Below are 11,512 nucleotides of genomic sequence, written 5' to 3'. Positions count from 1 at the left end.
AATTAGTTAATAGCAATGCAATTATAATTTATTATATTATAATTGAGGTTTTTATTTTATATATATAATATTAAGTATGCCAACTAATTTTCGGCTTTATTTTTTGGGAAAAAATTCATACTTTCGTTAAAAGCATATATATATATCTTATTATAGTATTCAAAGTATAGTTAGATATATATTTATATTGTTTCAAGCTTTATTTTTGAAAGCAATTAAGTAACCTTTCTGTAAGTAATTTTACTGGTTCTTGAAAACTTTTGTACCGTTGAATAATATAGTCATAATACTTAAAGCATTATTTTATAACCTTCATTTTTCAATTTTGGTCGCTCCATTCCATGAAAGCTTCTAACCTGTTAGTTGCATTCGGTACTTTCATTGACCGGAAGTATCAACAATCTAATGATATCTGGTGATTATAGCGCATATGTTAGAATTTCTTAGATTAGTTCATCCAAAATATTTTTAACAGACATGTACAATACAATGTTATATATTTTATAACCTTCATTTTCCCAGTTTGAATGTTTTTCCATCAGATTTTCAAACATATAAGTTACATTCGATAACGATCGTTTGTGGTAGTGTTATTTTGTTTCAATAGTTTTTAGAAGTGGATTGACAGCCTCATGTCTGAAGCACACTTGAGCTCAAATGATGGTTCACCATCCTATCTCATCTTAAATTAAATAAATTCTGTCAGATTTAACAGAGTTACATATATTGCACTTGACCCCGATAGAAATGTTAAAAACCCTTTACTGATCTGAGGAGGCTTATTTAATTAATTGAATCTAGAGAAGAGAAGGGAAGAGAAGTAAAGAAATGAGAAGAAAAATGAAGATAAAAGAAGTAAAGAAAACAAAAAAGAAAATAAAAGTGAAGAAGAGAAAAGAAATAAGAAGAAAAGCAAGTAAAAATGAACAAAGGAGGAGAGAAGATAAGAAATAAGAAGAGAAGAGAAAAGAAGAGAAGAGAAGGGTATAAAGGTTATGATGTAAAGGTTATTTGTAACTACGAAAACCTTTTAAGAATCATTACAAGAATTCTGGTAGGTCCTTGTCAGTTAAATGAGCACCTTATATAACTGGAAATTGGCTTTAGTAAAAAAGAAATGAAAAAGACCACAAAATACGTGCTGAAAACTTGCCAGCCACTTATGCCTAAATGAAATAAATACCTGGATGGACATGTTATATCAGAAAAAGAATTGAAAGTTCATAAAATAAGTTTAATACTACAATTTAATGAGCAAATTGGACTCACTAAAATATTATCAATCTATGAAGGGAACACATTAGATTTGTAGGTCGCAATGCAATCCTACAACTTTGTAACAGTAATAATAAAATTTTTTCTCTTCTGAAATCAACTGATAAAATAAATTCTATACTAATCTATTAAATTAAAGATTTTATGATTATAATATATAAATATATATTTTAGAATGCCATATACACTTGCAATCAGTCAATGTCAATAAATTTAATTACACACATTGACAATTAAGCTAAGGTCTTTCTGCTGAATTTATTCGAAGCAATTATAAAAAATTGTTGTCGCACAGATACATTCAGATATGTTCTTCGAATTATCTTTGAGTGCAAATCTGTAGGTCAGTAAAATATGTAACAGATATATTTTTACTTCATTTATTGTTATAAGTTTTTGTTTGGTTTAACCTTGAGTTTATGCCGAATCATGCATGCAAATTGCTTAACAAAACATGAAATTAAATAAATATTTTATAAATACGTAGTTTATTATTCTAATTTGTTCACAATTTTTTCTTTTAAGAATTATTAAAATATATCAATTACATTTTTTATTTTAATAAATAGGTAGTGTATGGGTATGGGTATGTTTACTTTATTTTTTTCAAATTAATTACTTTAATTAATGTTTACTAATTTGACAACACCTCATAATTCACGACTCTAAAACCATTTAGAGCATTTTTGATTGATTATAAATAATACAAATATTCTTGTTTTGCATAAAATTAACATGAGTTATAATTTTTTTGGTTACTATAATTATTATTTGAATTCAAAATAAGTGCATATTACTTTGTATGAAATTACATTGTACTGCAATATGTTAGTAATATAAAACGCAGGGACTAACAAGAGTTCGTTTTGGAGCCAATGGGGAATAAATTTTGAGCAAATCAAAAACTGTCAGCTGATTTGGCATAGTATTGTGATCTTTCATTTCAACTTTAATATGAAGCAGTCCAATTGGAAACAAGAAAACACAAACTTATTGATAAAAAGTCGATGGGTGTTCTATAACCATTGCAACAAGAGATTCAGTTTATCATTCTTAACGAATTCGACGCAACTTTAAGTCCGTAAATATATTTAATGACTGCAATATAGTATGTGGAATGAATGTGTCTATTTTTGTTATCATCTTTAAGTGGTTCTAAAGATTCCAGACTGGACACTTATCTGTGGAGGACAAGTCCTGCGAAGGTCTTCCAATATTTTTGTCTGATGATCTTAGTGTCGTTCATATGCAGTCCAAAATTGATTTAGATCTATGAAGATTGTATCAGAACCATATTAATCAAAAGTTTTGGAGGCACGAAGAAATCAACTTATGCCTATAAGTTATTTGATTTTTCTAATAAAAGAAGAATAAGGTTATTCTAATTTTAAATGAAACTTGATGAAAATCTTCAAAAATTGCAAAATGGCATTTTGCACTTTTAATAAAATTGTAATAGGTGATGAATCTTGGTTTTACAAATACAAAGTTACAGTTTATGGTATGGACTGTAACCACTAATTACAACCTGGTAACAAAAATGTAATATAAAATGTATCAATTAATAAAATTTACTGGGGCAACAAGCAAAAAAAAGGAACTGCGTGGATTCTTTCAATATCGCAATAATACAGTAGCTGAAAAAGTAAAAACTGCGTTAAGGTCTGAGATTAATGTTCACCTTAATAAACATTTTGGACCTGAAGCCTTGAACTAGAGGCTTCGCAAAAAAGTCGGAAATAATCAAAGCATTTGATCTCGAAGTTAGATACCTAAAAAATCCGAAATCGGTACATGAACTTAATGAACATTTTTTCATTAAAGTTTGAGAGAATTCGTCCAGCAACTTCTTCTCGGACCGGATGCTGTGAACTTGATTCTTCGAAAATAAGGAGGATATAATCAATGCAGGTTGCAAATCTAGAAAATCCGATTTCGAGAAAAGTATGTTAAATTTTTAATTAATAAAATAAAATTATTTTTTTTTTTTTTGTAACCAACTAAAATATCTTTTTTAGTTCCCTCGTAAGAGCACTAAATAAATATCAAATTTAATTTTAAGACATTAGCTTAATTAAGTTTACAAATTTTCAAAAAATAGTTAATAAAAATTTTTTTTTGTGTACTTTTAAATGCCTTAATTAAAAGTCCTTTTAATTTAATGAACAGGTGTATGTTTTATTATAATTATTTTTTTTTAATTTGCTCTGGTTTATATTATATTGACAGCCTTCCTTTTTCATTACATTACAAATGTCATGCATTTTTTAATACAAAAACTGCACATAGAAACCAAAAATGCGTAATATTGTCTTTAATTAAAACAAAATAACATTAAAAAAAACTATAAAAAATCTGTAAAAAAACCAATTAAAATTTTTATTAACAAAATTAACTGAAATTACTTGCATAAATATCGTTAAGTTTGTCAACTCAACGCAAACAAGTCAATTTAATTAAACGATAAGTACCCGTTGTACTAGTAGTGGTCCGCAAAATTTTTTAATTAAGTTCGGTCAAAATGGAGTCAAGACGGCTCGCTGCATTTGGCGTTGAACTGAGTCCAATAAAAATGGGTGACAAGGTGTAATTAACTTGTTTATTTGGTGACAGAGACTAGGCAAGACACGCCTACCTAATTGTTGTAGTTTAGGCCAAATGTTTATTTATGATTATTGCTTTGAACTTGTCTGCCAATAACAAAAAATCAATCAGCGTCTGTGAGAAAATTTAATAAAAAATAATTTAAACTAAATAAAGTAAACATAGTAAACATTGTATAATTAACCTTAGCTAAGAACCAAAGGCAAGGTATTTCGTTCTCATGAATAGTGCGTACTTCGGCTATTAACAGCAGTATTACATGCACTAGATTTAGATAATAAAATACATTTTTTTATTAATTTATGAGTAATTACTGTACTTCAAACAATTTAGAATCCATTTATTGAAATTTATCTTAAGTTCAACAATGAATCTTAGATTTAGTGGGTCACGGTGATCATATGAGTCCACTTGATATAGGTGACTCACTGGCAGATAGAAAAATATTTTGACTCTTAACGAAGCTTGTGATATCCTATCTATAATGGGAACACTTAATAATCATAATGAGTCTCACATTTAAAAATTATTTTAATAAATTTTTTTATTGAAGATTAAATACTCTAGTTTTATTTATTTAAAATTTTGATATATGATATATGACTTTGACTATCATTGGCATTTTCAGCAAATTTTTTTCAGATTTTTCCAGCACTTTGAAAGACTATATATTGAACTGCAACTTTTTACATTGCTTTTTTTTTGTTTGAAGAGCAGGGCAAAAATAGGACAATTAGTAGGCAGACCATTCTACCCATTTTGCACTACATATTACATACTTCGACAACATCCCTGACAGTTTGTTGTAAATTTCGTGTCATAAAGGGCATGACGGCAAACTGCTGACAGCTAACTGCTTTACCAAATTCCTCTAATATGGAACTGAAACTAACAATGCTGTTTAGTGGCAGGTCCTGTAGTTGTCAAAATTCTCAAAGAAAGGGGCGCCTAAAGTATTTAGTCGCCACTGTGCATGATCTTCTTTGTCTCAAAGAGGGTGGCGCCTAAAGTATTAAGTCGTCACCGTGCATGATCTGGGCAAAGACAAAACTGATGAGAGGTACTTTCATCGTCTTCTCCATAGCTGCGACAGGTATAATTGAAGGGTAGATTCAATTTTCTATCATGGTTACAATATCTATAATGACCTGTAAGTAAACTAACCACAAGACTGATGTCTCTAATCGTTCTATATATATCTAACTGCATTTTTGAATTATTTTTTTTAGAAATGATATTCTAAAGTCTTGTCGAATGGAGAAGTTTGCTAAATGCTAAATAGTCACTAGTGTTGGGGTAAGTTGTGGATGCTTGGTATTTATATATTCTCTCCAGATAAGCTTGAGTTCTTAATGTATATCCACATATATTACAGACCGACATTCTGGGAGTAAATTTATATTTTTGAGAAAAAAAAAAAAGATTTTAGTTAAATAATTAATAATTAATTAAAATATGCGAACATAAAAAGTCAAGTACGGCTTTGGATCAGTTGGTTAAGGTGCGCTGATTCTGAGCTTCATATTTGGCGGGACCCGAGTTCGATTCCTGGTACTTGCAGTCTCAAAAATAATTATTTACGAATAATTAAATATAAGAATTATTTCCAAGACCACTGATGAAGGGTATTTGGCAATACTCGAAACAGCTGTATGGTCAGCCAAAAATTCAATTAATTAAAATAATTTAAAAAATAAATTTTTGTTGTTGTTTCACTTCTGTTCGAAAACCTCTTTAGTTAAAATAATTAAGTAATTTTACTAAACGTGTGTGTTAATTATGTAATTTTGTTTTAATTTTTCTTTTTTTTTTGGTAAATAATTTAACTAAAAATTAAAAATTAAATTGCATTTGTGAGTAAAAACATGCAATGGAATTTTTCTCACAGTTAGAAAACATTTTAAAATCGAGGTTTCCGAAACAACGCAAGCAACCGAAATTACATCAAAGAATGACTCTATTATGTTTGCATAGTTTGACGTAAAAACCTCCATGTCAAGCATTTCATGCCGGTAATTCTTTTCTCTCGGCTGGCAACACAGAGAATATAGACTTAGCTTCTAGCGTGTACAGTAGGTGATTGTGCAGTAAAGGCAATTAAAATTACTTATGTGTTATAACAAAGACGGTTATTATTTGCTAATATTACTCTCAATACAAAAAGTTGGTCATTATTGAAAAAATTCAATTAAGTAAATAGATATAGCTTCTAATACAGGGATCCATATTTAATTTCGTTTACCTGATATACAAAGCTGATTTCAGGATCATTTTAAGATTACAGGATCATTATAAGAACTGGCTTAGGTGCTTAAGTATTTAAGTAGTTTAACCTACTTAAGCAGAGAATTGTCTATTGAAAGTAAGCAAGAATTCAGTGTGTTATCCATTCTAGTTGAATTTTATTGACTGGTTAACTATTGGTTAACCAGTAGTCACAACTATTAAAGAAAAGTATTAAGTATTGGAGTATTGTTTTCAACTGGTTGATGTATAATGAAGTTTGTTAACAAATAGGTCATCAGATTCAAATAAAAAGTAAGCCAAAAACGACAAACACAGAAATGAAAATATTAAAAATTATGCTTTATTTGGTACTAACAATACACAATAATAAATTCAGATTCAGATTTCTATTGTTCTATAAAATAAAACTTGAGAAGAAAATGTTGGCTTCGGTATTATATTGGTTTGTTTTGATATTAAAATAAGCATTCAGCTGAAAGAATAAGAGTATTGTAACGCTTAACGATAAGGAAATCATTCATATCATAAAGTTCATTGTTAAGGGCTAGGTCAAATTTTGAGATTTGTAAAAAGAGACCATCGACTTTTTATTGATTTTAGAGATTGACATACCTACTCGCATGCATATATAAAATATAACAATGTAAATAATCGTAATAATAATAATAATCGTAATAAAAGAACAAGAAAAAATCTTTATTGATCAAAGCCTAAGGCTAATTACTTTAGTAAAGGTGTTCCAACTTCCTCATCTTGATGTTTTAATATACATGACAGTTCTATATGACTTCTGTATTATAGTAGATGGTTATATGCAAATATGCAAACAAATTTTGGATTTAAAAAGAAACCATTTGAATTTATTTATTGAATATTAACCATTTATACAAGTAATTTATTTCCTCAATGGTTTTGAATGATGCATTGTTTTCTTTGATGGCTTTAAGTATTACAAAATTCAGGAAAGATAATTTTGCTTCAAAATACTAATAATAATATTCCTATTTCTAGCCTCATTTATTTAATCAAAATACTACTTCAGAAATTATAGTAAAAATATGTCATTGACTAATAAGAGCTTAATCATTTTAAATACTAAAATTGAATAGCTATCACTGTTACTGGTGAACATGGAGTTAATGGTTCCATTCTGATATGTTGCTGTTGTGTATCTATGCTTAGATTAGAAGAGCACACGTGATAAAATTGATTTTACTGATTTTTTAGACTTGAAGACGTCTGAAGTATTCTGAATTTTTAGTATATATTGTATATATGCTTAATATATTTAACTAATATATGGGTACCTCACCCATTCCATTTTTAAATTAATAAGTAATATCGGCAATCAAGGCGCTATGCTCCTCAAGGAGAGAAAGAGCGAAATAGAGGGAGAGAGAGAGAGAAAAAGAGAGAGATAGAGAGAGAGGGAGAGAGATAAAGGAACTAACAACAACAACATCTGCAATTTAAGTTTCATAGTTTAATACAAGTTGTACTATTTATTGCTCATCACAAATTTATTACTAATATTTTCATTGGGTATATTATTGTATTTTCACATATGAATATAATATTTTTCTCTTGGTTGATTTGATTTAGTTTAATTGTGATATACTTACACTTTGCAAATGCACTGCTTTTGTAGTACGAGTATGACGTGTTAAGGCAATTTCCAGTCCATTGTCTTACATTTTCGCTGTGGAACAACATGTCTACAGAGTCGAGTTTGAATATTTGTCACAGAAAGGCCTTGACATAGAAAAATGGATATTTATTATGTTTGAAATTTTGCACTTGTTTAATAATTGCCACAATAAAAAAACAAATAAATAATTCGAGTAGTGCAGTTAACAACTCTAATAAAACTGTGGGAAAACAGGTCAATTTGGGGTTCTTTGGTTATATCATTTCCTATATATTTAATTTATTTATGATAAAAGACATTATCATATAATTTAAATAAATTGCTGGTGATTATTAAAATAATTGCGTTCATTTTGTAGAACAATTAATTAAACTTCATCTAAGTTGGTTGTAAGTTCTTTGCTAATGAATATTGTACTGTCATTAATTATAATTGGAATTATATCATGTGTATAGAAATTGTAATTACTTGACATTTACGAGTATGTCATGTAACATTCTGTTTTAAATAAATATTCTATCACGTTAAAGAATTATTTATTAACTGGTGAATTGGAAGTATGAGTGGAACTCATAATTTTTGATATTAAAATTTAATTATCTGAGATGAATGTAAAATATAACACTTATTCATAATCTTTGAATAATGTCTTTAGATCATGTAGGTAATATACTTGGATGAGGTGCATTTAGTTGCTCTCATTATCACTCCCTATAACCTGCTACCTGCGCTTGCACTATAACCTTATCACCTTCATTGACATACTTCTCCGTTAATTATTGTTCATGCATTCTCACTGAGATATATTCAGTTTTCTAAGTACTAAGTCTATACATTACTGGAATGACCTTAGCATCTTAACGGTCAACGGTTGAAATCTCCTAAGAAAGGATTTATGCTTTGGCTTTTATTGCTTTCCACCTACCGGAAAGAAATATATGTGATTAAGGTAAAAATTAAAAAAACTTAGATTAAAACTGTACCTAAGAAGCGCTGATAAAATCTTTTTAATAAAAAAGATATCTAGTTATATTTTTTCAACCTTTCTCTCCATTAAAAGAATCAGTACATGCAGAAAGTAAACTAAAATAGGTGTCGTTTAATATCATCCTTTTTTTAACACCTTAGTCTTTATTTATAAAAGACTGTTTACAAGATAAACTCTTGTATTTTCAACATGTATATAAAATATTGAATTAAGTTTTCGGGTTCAGTATGATACTAGCTAAATAGGATTCATCGATAGAAATCACCATCAAGTTTGATGCAATAGAGAAAGGTTGCGATAGAGGAACCTTTCTTATGCAAAAAACATGTTCCTCTCTTTATATACATAGGTAGCGCAGAGGCTGCCAATAATGATCAAAGAGCAGAATGCTCTCTTTTCTGGAGTTCTAAACTTAGGAAATTGCTGTGGATTTTACTGTCTATGAAACATATCACCTTTCTTAAACAAAAAACATGTTTCTCTCTTTATATACATAGGTAGCGCAGAGGCTGCGAATAATGCTCAAAGAGCAGAATGCTCTCTTTTCTCTTGTGGAGTTCTAAACTTAGGAAATTGCTGTGGATCTTACTGTCTATGAAACATATCACCTTTCTTAAACAAACAACATGTTCCTCTCTTTATATACATAGGTAGCGCAGAGGCTGCCAATAATGCTCAAAGAGCAGAATGCTCTCTTTTCTCTTGTGGAGTTCTAAACTTAGGAAATTGCTGCGGATCTTACTGTCTATGAAACATATCACCAATATTGTACTAATGATATTTATGATATATAAATATACTGTCTAAAATAGCATTTACAAACTATTTGAATAATTAAATGTTAAAAAGAATTGAGGTAAAGAATGTTGTTTAAGTTAAGTTGAATTTTTCCGAAGAATATTTAGCCATGTAATTTTCTATGTCTTTATGCAATCAAAAATGTAGTACTCTTCCCAATAACAGAATGTTATGCTTTGCCTATAAGTAGAGTCAATTATTTTGATTTTTAATCGCACCGGAAGGACACACTCCACATACGCGCTAGAGTTAATTAATCTAATATTAATACATACCATACCGTAGGCGAGCTCATAATAATTTTATGTCTTTGCTTCAGGTGTGATGTGGAAATATTCCTGAATTTTTGCTATAAATAAATTATAGCCTATAACGTAATGCCATTTCCAAAATTTTCAAATGATTTACGCATTTTTTTTTGATGATTTCATACTCTTGGTATAAAGCCATTTGAAAGAATAATTACTTTCTGACGTCTATGAAATTGCTTATAGGCCTAAGACAGTGAAAAATCTAATTAAATTGGGTATCATATTATCTCATTTAGGAAAAATATAATTAATTCTTTATTATTCATGGCTGCAGTAGGGATTGTGTGGTAGGTCTATTGCGTATTTGAAAAATTGATATCATTTCTGCATTGATTGGCTGCCATTTACTTCCCTCACAAGTAAAATGACATAAATCGAAATTGATTTGCTTACCATCAAATTTCCTGTATTACCAAATCTTATTTCATTTTATTCAATTCCAATTCTTGATTAATTAGAATATGTTGTATGGTATTTATGTGGAATAAGGAAGTCTGCCTGTAACTCTATATATGAAGGTGAGTATGAGAGTTCCACGCGTAAGTAGAATCACTAAGATTATTTAATTGAATATTGTTAATCAATTTTTCCTGCATTATAGAATATTACGTATTTCTATTTACGTATCTTAATTTATTATGCGATTTGGTTAACAGACTTCATCCTTCTATATATTTGCATCTAGCAAATGCCTTAATCAGTAAGTTTTTAGCGCTTAAGGATCCCTAAATAATGTTGATTTTTATTCCTAAATTGAGAGAAATACTTATTACATGTATTATATTGTATATTCTATTTAGTGTTATTCTTTAGTGTAAAAAAAGAAGATGAATGTGAACTGGAATGATCGAATTTTTACCAAAATCAACTTGTTTGAAATACACAAATAGTATGAGGCACTATTCAGAGATAATTAAAGTTGTTAATATAATTTATAATAACATAACATTATTGTAACAAATTCGAAAATAATAGATATACACATAGTTTTTATTTTACAGTAATATTATGTAAATATTGAATAGAATCTTATAATTCAAAAATGAAGTATATATAAAAATTTTTATAATACATACTTCAAAATCTTCTACTCATTCTTGCTTACCTTATGAATAAGAATAAAGGGGGTACTAGCTCTCAACGGAGCGGAGCACTGCGACCATGATTGATCTTTTGTGCTGCAACAGACCTTAACCGAACAGAAGACATTCCGCCTTTCGAATTAAAACCTTATGATACCGCATTTAAATATTTAACAAAAATATTTTTCGCAGTGTATTGAGAAGCTAGAATGCGTACTGCCACAAATTTAATTAACCGCCTTGTTAGAGAGCAATTATGCCCGTTCTTATTCAGTCAAATCGAAAAATTATTATCAATCAATGAATGCCCACAAAACTAACCTCAAGCGGTGCTAGATTCTGTACGGTGACATATGCAAATTCTAGATATATTGATTTGCATATAAGAGTATCAGTCAAAATGTTTATTAAAAACAGTTGCTAATTGTTTATTTTCAATTTAGGCTTTCGGTGGCAACGCAAAGGTGCCAATTAAGTGAAGGGACCCACAAGCTAGTATACATTAGGCATTTTCAATATTTTTGGAGTCATGGACGTAAACACGCAATAAAGCTGTAAT

This window comes from Teleopsis dalmanni, chromosome 1 (assembly GCF_002237135.1).
Source record: "Teleopsis dalmanni isolate 2A chromosome 1, ASM223713v2, whole genome shotgun sequence".
Lineage (NCBI taxonomy): Eukaryota > Metazoa > Arthropoda > Insecta > Diptera > Diopsidae > Teleopsis > Teleopsis dalmanni.
This window is presented reverse-complemented; position numbering follows the sequence as displayed.